Here is a 15,101-nt window from a genome sequence, read left to right on the forward strand (position 1 = left end):
CCAAAACTATGAGTAGGCCTTTCCACTAGCGATTCCTATTGTTGCCAGTGGAAATGCATTTTGGAGTGATTAGTCGCTCGAGGTAGAAAAAGATCTATCATGGGTGACTAAATTCCTCCATGGAACGTCAGCCTTAAGATTGCCAACAGATTGATGCAATTTTTTATTCTTAATTTTAAAAAGGAACAATCTACCTTAATGAAGACATTTATCATTACCTGCAGAGAGTAAAGGTGGCCAAAAACTGGCCAATCCACCACAGAATCAGATGAATTGACTCATGGGAAAAAGATGCAAGTGCCCATACATGTCCATGGCTGACTTTCAGAGCGATCGGAAGTGCAAGAAGTAAAGAGCATCTGTGGCTCCCTGTGTGGCACTTCCTCAGCCACTTTTTCATATTTTGTGTCATATGCACCCTGTGCTGGTCAACACGGCACATTAGCATTGACATTTTCAAACAACACACATCATCTGTGTTCAGACATGATTGTGGGAAGGGCAGAATCACTAAAATTGGCTAAACTAGCCAACCTCTACTTAAATAAGTATGGGAGGCAGTGTGCCAAAGTAGCAAAAGTAATCTCCAGGTAAGTACTATTGCCTTTGTGACATAAAAGAATAAAAAAAACCTAGAAATATGTGCTAGTATCTGCCTGGTCATATGTGCTCCACAAACCCCGAGAGGCAAGCCTCGTGAGATTTAACATTTTGCTCTGCAAAATTCATTACTACTGTCCAGAATATAATGATTCCGGGGCAGGTCCAGAAGATCTAAAAGAAGGAAGTTTCACTGAAAGCACAAGTTGTCCAGGTGAAGATACTCTATGAGCTTGTCATTGTTACTGTTTACAGAAGGTACCTATTAAGGGGCAACATTGTCCCAGACATTCCGTATCTAACTGGGGTATATCACAAGTTAAATGACAGCCAGCAAAGGGATTGTCTTTTTGCTTAAGCATAGAATATTTAAGTGACACCAATCTTCTTGCCTGGAGAGCCCTCAAGGGGTATTTGAGTTGTCATTTGCCCAGTTTGGCTGTGGGTACTGGCTTGTGGCTGCATGACTAAGCTGCAGGTATCAGTAGAACTTGGTTTCAGAAATACTATGCTCTACTCAGGCTTTAAATACCTGATGTTCATATAACTGGCATAAGTATTTAATTTTATATCTTGCACATACTACTGGGTTACGTATGGCCTCCAGATGTTTAGTCTGTGAAGCTTTTCAGAATATGTCCTCGATATACATATATACAATCAACTACATCTAGAGGGTCTCCAGTTGTTTCTTACTGGTTTAAGTCATGGCACAATGGACCAAGAATAACAAAGGCTCTGGGTGTCCTTTGCCTCCCTAAAAGGAAAGCTAAAGCCCTTCTGGAAATGCACCTCTTTAGTAACCTCACAGAAAACATGTCCCCTCCTCCCCTGCCCTACAAGCATTCACTAACTCACAGGATCCTGTCACAAACGGAGTGACAATGAATGAACTAACAACACTGGGCCTCTCATCTGAGTGACAACTGAAGGGAGACCAAACTGCTTAGTTTAGTTAATATTTATGGGAAATGTTCAACCTTGTATGTTGTCGTTCTGTTGTTTTGGATGGAAAAGGTTACAGAGGTATAGAGCCAGTAGCACCAGTCAATCACTACCATAAAGGCTATTCAGATAACATTGTTCAGTAGTCAAGAAATCTGTGACAGCCACTGTCTCCCCCCTGTGGATCCCAATGCACAGTTTGTACGGTCTGGGCTTTGGATTCAATTTTGTGACAAACAAGTATATGTTTAGCAGATGCAAACAGCACGTAATATAATAACAAATCTGAAATGCTTTTTCATGGAAAGAGGAAATACAATAAAATTTTTGAGTAAATCAAGTGTAAGGTGTTACTACCCACTTTGTGAAACAACCTCTGTATATGTGCTAGGGCACACCTGGCAGATTCTCCACCAGTGTATTTCTGCTAGAATGTTACTGTGACTGATCAAGAGTGGGATTTTTGGGCCAAATTTCTTGATATTTACATAGTTACATAGTTACATAGGGTTGAAAAAAGACCATTGTCCATCAAGTTCAACCCATCCGAGTAAACCCAGCACACACCTATACTAACCAATCTATACACTCACATACATAAACTATATATATACAACCAGGAATACTAACTGTAGATATTAGTATCACAATAGCCTTGGATATTCTGCTTGTTCAAAAACTCATCCAGGCCCCTCTTAAAGGCATTAACATTATTGTCGTGTTGCTGTTATTTCTGGCTGGGAGGGTAGTGATCACAAAGTACATGCATTACTATTACTATGTAACTGTAGACAATAGAAATCAGTATGGCACATCTACAAATCTGGTACATAAATTTGCAGGCACAAGTCAGTGATCAACTGGACCAGTTGAATTGTGAATTATCTGACCCTGTACCTCTGAAATAAGTTGTTTGCTGAAAACAAGCCGGTTGGGCGCACTAGGCAACCCAGTTGGCCATCTTGCCCCCTGCCGTGGGTCATTCACATGCATTTGCTCGTTTGCACATTTTTGCTTATATGCGTGCAGTGCACAAACACTTAGGGGCACATTTACTAACCCACGAACGGGCCGAATGCATCCAATTGCGTTTTTTTCGTAATGATCGGTATTTTGCGTTTTTTTCGGAAAATTGTCGCGACTTTTTCGTTACTAATACGATTTGTGCGAAAAAACGCAAGTTTTTCGTAGCCATTCCGAAAGTTGCGCAAAATCTGGCGATTTTTCGTAGCGTTAAAACTTGCGCAAAAAGTTGCGATTTTTTTGTAGCGTTAAAACTTGCGCGAAACGTCGCACCTTTTAAGTTTTAACGCTACGAAAAAGGCGCAACTTTTTGCGCAAGTTTTAACGCTACGAAAAAATCGCCAGATTTTGCACAACTTTCGAAATGGCTACGAAAAACTCGCGTTTTTTTGCGCAAATCGTATTGGTAACGAAAAAGTCGCGACAATTTCCGAAAAGTCGTAAAGACGCCGAAAAAAATCGCAAAAAAAACGAAAAAGTCGCAAAATGTTCGTTTTCAAATCGGAATTTTTCCAATTCAGTTCAGATTCGTGTCTTAGTAAATGTGCCGCAAACTATCACAAGGACCTAGATATAGGGGCACATTTACTAATCCACGAATCCGAATCCCGAATGGCAAAAATTCATATTGGAAACGAAAATTTCTGAACTTTTTCGTCATCGTCGCGACTTTTCCGTATTTTTCACAACTTTTCGTCGCAAATTTTTCGTATTAAACGATCGTAAACGCCGGGAAAACCTTTCTGACTTTGATCCTTCAGTGCATGTCTGCATGAGCTCGATCAGTGCACTTGCGCACGAAAGAACGTTCGTTGCACAACGGACGTTCTGTCGTTCAATCTGAAAATTTCGGTAATGTGACGAAAAGTCAGGGAAAATATGAAAAAGTCACGATGGCAACGAAAAAGTCGCAAAAATACCGATCATTACGAAAAAAACGCATTCGGATGGCTTCGGAGCATTCATGGATTAGTAAATGTGCCCCTAGATTTAAAAATGGGCACCTACTTTGAGGCCCAGGGGAGCAACATCAGAGGGGTGGGCCACTGGCAATCTCTGGGTTATCTAGTCCAGTGCTGTCCAACTGGCGGCCCGCGACCCCCCTCTGTGTGGCCCCCCACCTGTCTGGCTGCTTTGATGGCTTACTCTTGTGTAAGCTTTAAATGGTATCAGTAGTGAGATTAACTCCCCCGCTGCATGGTTCACACCTCAGATTCAGGCTGTAATCAGGCTGTATTGTTTAAATGTGTAATCCCCTGTGTTGTTCACACCTTTTAATCTCTGCATTGTTTACCCCCTGCAGTGTTCACACCTCAGGTGTAATCACCCACATTGTTCCCCTGTTCACGCCTCAGACTGTAGGAGCAATAGAAACCCACAAATAATCCCTGCACACTACTAAAAGAACATTTACTGTGGTGGTACTGCAATTAAAAAGTTTTTTAATATATAGTTATTGTGCAGACTGTAGGAGCAGTGCCAGCATTGTGTCACTGCATGCTGCCTGTGTGTGCCATACACACAGGCAGCATAGGGCAAGCAGAGTATGGCACACACAGGCAGCATAAGGCAGGCAGAGTATGGCACACACAGGCAGCATAGGGCAGTCAGAGTATGGCACACACAGGCAGCATAGGGCAGGCAGAGTATGGCACACACAGGCAGGGTAGGGCAGGCAGGCTAGGGCAGGTAGAGTATGGCACACACAGGCAGGGTAGGGCAGGCAGAGTATGGTACACACAGGCAGGGTAGGCAGGCAGGGTATGGCACAAACCAGCCAAGAATGGCACACACAGTCAAAGTATGGCACACGCAGGCAGGTTAGGGAAGGCAGAGTATGGCACACACAGGCAGGGTAGGGCAGGCAGAGTATGGCACACACAGGCAGGGTAGGGCAGGCAGAGTATGGCACACAGGCAGGGTAGGGAAGGCAGAGTATGGCAAGTTTTTGCTGTACTACAACCATTAATATGGGTATGGTCATGTGATAACACGGGTGTGGTTTCAAGTGGGTGCGGTTTCAAAAAGGGGACCAAGGGGACTAAATGTGGACCAAAATGTTGGACATGAGTGACGAGTGATATGTGAAATAAAGACATTTTGTCGTTTACTTATACAAATATATATATATATAAATATAAACATGGACTTATAGTATTGCCTATTATTGCCTAATATGGCATAACTGTGGGAATAGCAGCCCACAAAGGTGATCTATATTCTAGATTGCACTACAAAGCAATACAAGGCCACTCTTTACATTCATTTTTATTTCCATACTGTTTTAAAGATAAAATAGATCTTTGTTTCTCTTTTAGAAAGTTCTCTGACCCTCTTGCTAGTGAAGGCCACTGATACGCCATTCTACTGAGCTCTGGCAGTCAGTGGGAAGTGAGTAGGAGTTTGTGCCTCTTCACTCTAAGGTCAGTGCCCTCTGTATGTAGCAGTGAATGTATTCAAATTTGTTTTTGAAAAACATGTGAAATGTATGTTCTATGGTAATTTCATTTGAAACTTCTCAAAACATATATTTGCTTATTGTGTCACAATTTCAATTATCATAATACCATTTTTGCAGAGCATTTGCCAGTGAGGGCACTTACACAAGAACATTTTAGTGTGTATCTATTAAAATAAACAGAGGACTCATAGAATGCATTTTTGTGAGTACAATGTACATTACTGTGTTTTAATATTTATTGTATGAACACTATTGTAACACCATGGGCACTTAAACCTTCAAAATTGCATACATGGTTGTGCTTTAACTCTCTGACTCAACAAGGAATAAGAATGCAGCTTAAAATTCATACTTAGCCAGTTTCTCAACTTAACAATCGGTTGAGATTAGTGATGAGCGAATCTGTTCCGTTTCGCTTCGCCGAAAAATTCGCGAATCTTTGAAAAGATCCGCGAAACGGCGAAAAATTCGCGAAACGGCGAAAATGTCGTGCGACAAAAAAAACTGTCGCCCGCGGCTATTATTTTGTCGCGCGGCTATTGTTTCGTCGCGCGCGGCTCTTGTTTCGTCGCACGGCTCTTGTTTCGTCGCGCGGCTCTTGTTTCGTCGCCCGCGGCTCTTGTTTCGTCGCGCGCGGCTCTTGTTTCGTCGCGCGCGGCTCTTGTTTCGTCGCGCGCGGCTCTTGTTTCGTCGCGCGGCTCTTGTTTCGTCGCGCGGCTCTTGTTTCGTCGCCCGCGGCTCTTGTTTCGTCGCCCGCAGCTATTATTTTGTCGCACGGCTATTGTTTCGTCGCGCGCAGCTCTTGTTTCGTCGCGCGGCTCTTGTTTCGTCGCCCGCGGCTCTTGTTTCATCGCCCGCAGCTATTATTTCGTCGCACGGCTATTGTTTCGTCGCGCGCAGCTCTTGTTTCGTCGCGCGGCTCTTGTTTCGTCGCGCGGCTCTTGTTTCGTCGCGCGCTATTGTTTCGTCGCCCGCGGCTATTATTTTGTCGCCCGCGACTATTCTTTTTTGACGCCGGCGACAATTTTTGGACGTGCGGCGAATTTTTCCGCGGCGAAATTTTTCATCCGTTTCGCAAAACAATCCGCCAATGGCGAAACGCGGAAATTCGCCGCGAATCCATGCCTGGCGAAACTTTTCGCCCATCACTAGTTGAGATCAGATCCTTTTGAGTACATTTTTCCCATGACTTATTGGCTTGTATGACTTGTGTGATTCGGGCATTAAAAGAGAAATTTAACCAGTTAAAAGAGTGCAAAGCTGAGGTCTACTGACTTGTGTCACAACTCTTTCTTACTTGACAGATAATTATGTGGGGCAAAATAAATAGGTAGGGAGCCCTCCTGTCACAGTGTGTAATGTTACAGTGGGTGGTGAGAAGGGGGTTGTCTCCACAGCATTATCACCTTGCTCTCCCTTTTTTTAAATACCGGTACCTTTTTATTTATAAAGTACTGACATATTTACATTCTGCAGATTATACACAGATTATACAGCATTCACATTGGTCCCTGCCCCAGTGGAACTTACAAGGTCCCTATCACACACACACTGTGGTCAGTTTAATCAGGAACCAAGTAACCTGCATGTAGGTTTTTAGGGTGTGGAAGGAGTACCCTTAAATATATTTGTAATGTAGCATCTAGATTTGCATATATTAAATAGTAAACTATTAAATAGTAAATTACTGACCTGACTATGCAGCAAGCTCATAAGCCTGTTTGTGAACCAACCTTTTTCCTTGTACAAATTTTTACGCCACTGATTTGTCAAAAGAAGAGCTACTTTTATTGTCTGTGTTATTCTAATCTGGTATTTTTATACCCAGGAACATAGTGGGTTCACCAATTTTGTCACTATAGCTATCCCCTAGTTATCTGAGCACGAATATGAATATTCCTAGTGTGTACTTCGATGTGTCTGATCTACTTAGCCCTAAAGTAAAATTGTCAGCCAGTGTAAAATGGTAATCAAAATAAGCGTTTCAAAATAAGCACAAGAAATTGCATAGCCCATTGGGTGACACAGACTTATGGAAAATAAATACAGGGGTGTCTGCTATACTTTACTTGCCCTGGGAGGTTGTATCCCACATTGTTCTCCTCCCTTGGGTTTCGGAGATGAGTGGTTTTGAAACAGATTGACAATTCTCCCTTTAAAACTTTGTGTTTGCAAACATGACTCTGGGTATTGTTTACTGAAACATTTCTTTAAAATATAATCTTTTCCCTATTCTGAGTGGGCCCTTCTTAAGCCAGCAAACTTTCACACATGAAGAAGCCTGAAATGAATTAATGGAGACATTCGCCTATAGGAGATGCCTTTGGCAACTATGTGCTTGCAAAGTTCTCCGAATGTCAATCAGATTGCAGTGCAGTGCTTCGGTACGGACCCTCCTGTCACAGTGTGTAATGTCACAGTGGGTGGCAAAAAGGGGGTTGTCTACACATCATTATCACTTCTCCCTTTTTATTAATACCTTATTATTTATAAAGCACTGACATATTCACATCTTCCTTTGTTTTTGTTATTCTAATCGGATATTTTTATACCCAGGAATGTTGTGGGTTCACAAAATTTGTCACTATATACAAGTTCCCCTAGCTATCTGAGCTCGAATATGAATATTCCTAGTGTGTACTTTGATGTGTCTGATCTACTTAGCCCTAAAGTAAAAAAAATGTCAGCCAGTGTAAAATGGTAATCAAAATAAGCATTTCAAAATAATCGCAAGATATAGCCCATTGGGTGACACAGACTTATGGAAAATGATCCCTCAAAATGGCCTGTAAAGTTCTTTAGATGATTAATGTTTATTCCATATTGACTTTATCCATAAGGTGCTAGGAACCTACTTTTTTTTAAACAAAAGACTCATACTGAACATTATCATTATCCAGAGCAAGAGGTGCCCCTAATTGATAGGACAAATATATTGTTGGCTGTAAGTGGAATTGTAAAAGTCCCTATTACATTACATAGCTCAAATTCTTTTCCAGTTTTCTGTCTTGGTACCGCAGCATAAAGGTTGCGCCAGGTCTAGTAAACCCATAACTACAAGTCAGAGGTACCCAGTAAATTCTACCTGCTGACTGGTAGATATAAAGAAGGAGCCACAGCTATCACCATTAAGAAGGAGCAAGTATCCACATGAAATTTAACAGATCCAGAATTAACATTCTGGAAGTGATGTTTGCTACATTGTGCTCTCCAAGGCACACATACTTTGTTTATAATGCAGCTATGAATTGAGCCCTTTATTTGCAAAGGGGCCAAGCTCCAGCTCCATTTTTTCCAACGTTAATCTGTCCTTGTTACCTATACATATGCCAGAGTATATAACAGGTATAATATTAAACAGGTAAGTGCCATTATACCATATATTATGAAGGATTATATTGAGGAATTCCTTTTTAATTTGCAATAGTTTCCTTTGAAAATCTAAGGGCATTTGTTGTAAAGAAATTTGTTTGTGTTTCCTCTGTGCTTGACTTGCTGATGGGCAGAACACAAATAGCTTTCATGTGAGCAGGGATACATAGTCACTATGTAGCCTGAAGGAGCATCAGATGAAAGCTCTGATTTGGTACATTGCACCTAGTAATAAGATTGGAGTCCGTCTGAAGAACACAAGAATTCTTCGCTTTTTCTGCAAATTAAAATATTGATTTTCACTATGTTTTCAGTTCAAAACAAATAAGGATAAAGAATTCTCTGCAGATGAAAGTTATTTTTTTCAGTTGGTGCTGGTCACCTTTGCTAAAAGAAAAGGCTGTGCTAAGAAAAAGAGGAGATGGGTCTTAGGCCTATGGTACATGTCACATTTTCTTCTCTGTGGTAAAAATGCCAGAGGAGAAAACACCAATTTGGCCACCTATCTGTGTGCACTGACAAAACTGGAATCTGCCTTTTAGTGCACACAAGGAACAGATTTTGGCCCAAAAATGCTTGTGTGCACTCAGAATTCAGTCCTGTTAATGTGCACAGTCCTTGGTTTAAAGTAAAAGCATTCCAAAATGTATTATTATTTATACACAATTATACATGAGTAGCCTAAAGCCTGTCTGTATAGTTTGAACCAAGGACTGTCTACTAGTTTTGGTGGTTATCTGGATGTGCCATCCGTTCCCTCAAATTTTGCCCTCCCTTTTTTGCTACTTGCAGTTCATTTTACAGATAAGTTAACTAGTAAACAAATGATAATGTAATTAAATACCCTCTCCTCCTCTCATAATTGCTTTAGCAGATGGGACCAAATGTAAAATAAAAGTGCTTTTCTTTGTTCTGCCATTTCATGCAATGCATAAAAATACAGATTTTTAAGTCCTAAATAATATGAGATATTTCCATCCTACAGTTGTGTCAGTATAGGTGCCTTGAACACCATTTGACTCATTTACTGTATGTACTTAAACCACTGCATTCTGAACAGCTTATCTCTTATCAGCTATGTAAAAGTGAGCCCTCCAGCCATCTTAGAACTTAAATAGTTGCCTCAATGTCTACTTTGTAGCTTATTTATATTTACTATATTAGGGCCGTGGCAGACGGGGAGATTAGTTGCCACACGACAAATCTCCCTTGTCGCGGGCGACTAAACTCCCTGAGTGTAAATCGCCGGTGCCTAATCTCCCCGTCTGTCATGGCCCTTAAGCTAACAGTACATGGGCCATTTTGAAGCCCAACCACCCAAGAGAAAAACATATCACCCATCATCATGCCACTGCTTGCAATGAATCAAGCCCTGCCTCAGGTACACAGAGGAGTGATAGTCAGACCTCTACTTTAAATATGCTCAAGTGAGTGCTTTTGCATTGAGGACAGTTTTTGACAGCTGTCAAATGCCCACGTGCCATAGGGCTTAGAGCTATAAAATACAAAATGGGACTCATTTTCTAAACCTAGGCGACATTTGCACCTGAGCAATTACTCAATTACTCATAGTGATTTTTTTTTCAGCCAGCTGCAGATAGAGCAGTGAAAGCAACAATATGACTGGTTGCCATGGGTTACTGTCCAGATACACATTTACCCACATTTAGTGCCAAACCCCAATGTATTATCTGTACAGGGTAACAGTACATTACATAGGGTATAATGTGCCTCCAACTGTAAAAGAAGCTAATTAGAAAGATATTAGAAGTCACTAAAGATTTCCACAACCAAATAAAGGCACAAGGCTGAAGGCCAAGTGCTTTAATACAGGCAATGGAACTACAAGATGAATTTCAATATCCTTTTATTTTAAAACAAGGGCAGTCAGGGGCACTGCTGCCATGAAGCAAGCTGAGAAACCCGATTCAGGCGGCAGCAGTCCACAAGTTTTTTTTGCCACCCCTGGTAACTTCAAGAGATGAAATACCAATTGTGGCATCCAATAGGCTGTTTCTGGGAGCAAGAACTCCCCTGGGTGCAGTTCTTTTAGAATAATATACAATAATATACAAGTTTCAGTCATTTAATAAATTACATTACAACATCACCATTATTACCATTTATCTTTATAACTCCAGCAAGTTACACAGAGCTTTACATTAATTTATAACAAACAGGTTTCTTACTACACTTTACCCAACAAGGGTTACAGAACAAAAATAGTCGGAGCACCCTACTGGTATATATGGGTATATTGTACAGGTTACTCCTGGCTCTTGTGTTTTTTATTTAAATACACAGAAAATCTTTTTTGTGAGTTGCTGGGCATTTGTTTAATTTTAACTCAAGATCTGTTTATTGGCTTGTGTTGTACAGAAGTGTATGTTGTCCCTTTAAAGGGATATACTCCTCTCATTAGGGCTCTGGCACACGAGGGAGTTTAGACAAGGGAGATTTGTCGGCGGCGACTAAACTCCCTGATATGAAATCCCACCGGCGAAAATGTAAATCGCCGGTGGGATGGCATACGCGGCGGTGCGATTTTCGCAGGTGGGATGTCATATCTGGGAGATTAGTCGCCCGCAACAAGGGCGACTAATCTCCCCGTGTACCAGAGCCCTTAGGGCTCTGGCACATGGGGGAGATTAGTCGCCCGCGACAAAACTCCCTGTTCACGGGCGACTAATCTCCCCGAGTTGCCTACCCCTGCCATCCCGCCGGCGAACATGATTTCCTGAAATCGCCCCGCCACGTGTGCCATCCCGCCGGCGACTTACATGTTCGCCGGCGGGATGGCAGGGGTAGGCAACTCGGGGAGATTAGTCGCCCGCGAACAGGGAGTTTTGTCGCGGGCGACTAATCTCCCCCGTGTGCCAGAGCCCTTAAACTAAACTCATCACACTCCTCAGATCCCCTGAATAGATTGCCTAAACGTAATTACAATTTAATTACACATTCAAGGGGATAGGGAATAGTCTGCTGTGTTTTGTTTTGTTTGCTTGGTGCTAGTGCCAAATCATTTTCTACAATTTGACTAAAGATTGTTAATGAAGTTGCAGATTGAATAGATTTTGCCATAAATGAGTTCTTGTTACTTGGGTGGGTCCCAGATAATTCCGGAGCGCTTGGCACCTTGCAGCAGGGGTCGATGAACTTCCCTTGTGATTTCTGTAACATTGAACACTTTTATTTGCACTCTTTCAGAGAAATCTGTCATTTCAGATGCCCAAGGGGAAAAAGAGCATCAAAGGGTGAGTGCAAAATGAGTGAAGCGGAAGAGCAATGGTATCCAATTCATATATCAATGGCCAATGTGAATACAGTGGTGTCTTTTGTTGTACAAAATACAGTATAGCATTTGTTAGTATCCCATGTTAACTTGTGACCTTTAAATCTCCACAGTGGCACACTGATAAATGGCCTTGACTGAGGCACAAGGAGAATATAGTGGCTTGGGTCACACATGAAAATGTCCACAGCCACGTGCATCTAATATTATCTTCAGTTAATAAAGAAAATATTTAAAATGTAAAAACTAATCTAATTAAACTGATGCAATAAAGGCTTCTCCGTAGTATACCACACAAAAAAAAAGAGTCACAATAAGATCAATTCTGGTGAAAGCTTTCTGGAATATACCTTATGTCAAGCAGCTAAAAGCAGGGTGTATCAATGTACCATGAGGCCACACTAACATGACACACTAAATAATAATAATATCTTGGGAAATACACGTAGAACCAAAGTAACATCTTCAGTAATTAATTAGGCCAAGTAGCTGTAACACTAATCACCTTGATTGAGTTATTCCAGCCCCCAGTTTAGCTGTCTGTGTGGAAGGGATCTTATTATGGGTGGTGTTTGTGCATCTGACATGTGTTTGAGCACACATAAGCACTTGAGCTAATTGATTCCATTTTATCTGCCTGGCTGTACCTAGTATCCCAGGAAAGAGTGAACAGTTGTCAGGTACAGGCTAAGTATTTATTTCATAGATTGCAGTTGCTATATATTTATAAACTCTCCACTATCCCTCTCTCAGCACCTGTCTCTCTTAACTCTCTTTATGTAGGAGTCAGGAGTCTGATTTTAATTGACGGGTAGGTCTAATACAGTATTTGGGGGGGGTTGCTCCTTTAGCCTTTTAAAATCTCTAGAAATCCTCTCTCTCTTCATGGAATCCCATTTTGACCCCTACCCTTTTCTAAACTGCATATATACTACTTGATACCACTGCAGGGATATCCCCCATTACTCAGATGTAACAGGAGTTTATCATGTTGTTAAGCCGCACCCTTAAATCCATATCGCACCTCCTCTCTGGGGATATCACAGCAACCCTCAGCACATAATAACACACGTTAAGTGTCCCCTAACAACTATTTTCAAATGTTAAACTCCCAGAACAAACCCCCACCAGGTTCTTTTCCCACAGGCAACAAGGGTAGGCAGAGTATGGCACACACAGGCAGCGTAGGGCAGGCAGAGTATGGTGCACACAGGCAGGGTAGGGCAGGCAGAGTATGGCCCACACAGGCAGGGTAGGCATGCAGAGTATGGAACACATAGGCAGGGTAGGACAGGCAGAGTATGGCACACACAGGCAGCATAGGGCAGGCACAGTATGACACACACAGGCAGCATAGGGCAGGCACAGTATGACACACACAGGCAGCGTAGAGCAGGGCAGGCAGAATAGGGAAGGAGACAGGGAAACCTATCATGTCTAACCTGATCATGACCACTCCAACATGAACAGTTTGTACTACAGTACACAATGCTGGCACTGCTCCTACAGTCTGTCTGAGGTGTGAACAATGCAGGTGTTTAAAGCCTGAATCTGAAGTGGAACAATGCAGGGGGGAAGTTGATCACAGTACTGATACCAATTAAATATTACACAAAGGTAAGTTTAAAGACACACGGCGCTACTTAGTAACTGCTCCAAACGCCAGAAAATACCCTGCCATAGACCATAGTGAGAATTGTCTCTGCTATAACACACATAGAGACAATTATCAGTAATTTATCAGCATTGTCTGTTTTTGTAGCCTCGACAAGTAGCTCCATGTGTCTTTACCCAAAGGGCACTGTGTATGCCATTCCACTGGCGATTCACATTCTTGCCAATGGGAAGACAATTCAGGGAGATCAGTCACCTGTGATAAATCTTAGCTACTGCAGGTAACATTTTAAAAACCTAAAATCTTGTTCTGTATGGAGCTATGAGCTGGTTTACTGACAGCAAGACCAGACACAAGAGACCTCTATACTGTCAACCCATCTAGAATAGCTGGCTATGCCAATAAATCTCACTGCTCAGTATAGATGGTTGTATACTCTTGCAACTGAATGTTGCCGCTACTTTAAATTTAGCAGGTAGTGTTCAGCATTGAGTGCCCACCACCAATAGTGATGGGTGAAATTATTTACCTGGCATGGATTTGTGGCGAGTTTATGCGCCACAAAAAAAATTGTTGCGTGTCCAAAAACTGGCGCAACAATTTTTTTCGATGCAAGACATTTTTTTGCCGTTACGCAAATCTTTTGAAGGCACTGTGGTTTTTATGCAACCGAATCTTGTCTCCAAGCCAAAAAAATAAGCACCTACTTTGAGGTCACTGGGAGCAACATCCAAGGGGTTGGTGAGTAGCACGTTGCTCACAAACCACTGGTTGGGGAACACTGCCTTAGAATCTGCATCCCTCGGCACACAAAGGGTATAACCACCCGTGCAGTAAGCAATACAGAGCCCCGAGGAATACAGCTAAATTAATTACAATGGCAGTCTATCAATTTCTTTGCAATTAAATTAGGTAAATAAAAGATAGGCAGAAGCAAATATGTATGGAAATAGTGTGAGCTTTGGTCTGCATACACAGACTCATATTTCATTGCCCTTATCAGCCTATTTATATCTGCTGTATTTATAAAGGGCTGAGTGTATACACAGGCACATTTCCAGCCTATTCATAGTCCACCTGCTGTTGTTCTTAAACACGTCTCTTGCCTTGTTCTCACTGCACCTTCTCATTTGCACGATGCAACGTATATTCATTAGAGAATAGAGGATATTAGCATTTTGGTTGTTTTTTTGGGCCCTATGGAAAAAGTAGATCACAGACAGCAAAATGTTATCTTATCACTACAACACTACAAGTTCTTTTAAATGGGGTCGTTCACCTTTTAGTAGGATGTTAAGAGTAATATTCTGAGACAATTTGCAATAGGTTTTCATTTTTCATTTGCAGATTTTTTTTTTTTTTATTATTTCAGGTTTTTTTCAGCAGTTCCCCAGTTTGGAGTTTCAGCAGCTATTTGGTTGCTAGAATCCAAATTACATTAGCAACCAGAGTGTGGTTTGAATGAAAGACTAATATGTGAATAGGAGAGGTCTTGAATATTAAAAGAGGTACTAAAAAAGTAACAATAACAATAAAATTGTAGTTTCACAGAACAATAGTTTTTTTTTGGCTGCCCCCCCCCCCCCCCATTTTACAGCTGCAAAGAGTTAGAAGAAGAAGGGAAATAGTTAAAAAACTATCCAAAATAAATAATGAAGACCAATTGAAATGTTGCTTAGAACTGGCCATTCTGTAACATACTAAAAGTTAACTTAAAGGTGAACTGCATCTTGTATGTTTCTTTACAATCCAATCAGTGTTGAGCTTTGTCAGTTGGGCACCTTACAAAAGGC

This window comes from Xenopus tropicalis, chromosome 3 (genome assembly GCF_000004195.4).
Source record: "Xenopus tropicalis strain Nigerian chromosome 3, UCB_Xtro_10.0, whole genome shotgun sequence".
In the NCBI taxonomy this organism is placed as follows: domain Eukaryota; kingdom Metazoa; phylum Chordata; class Amphibia; order Anura; family Pipidae; genus Xenopus; species Xenopus tropicalis.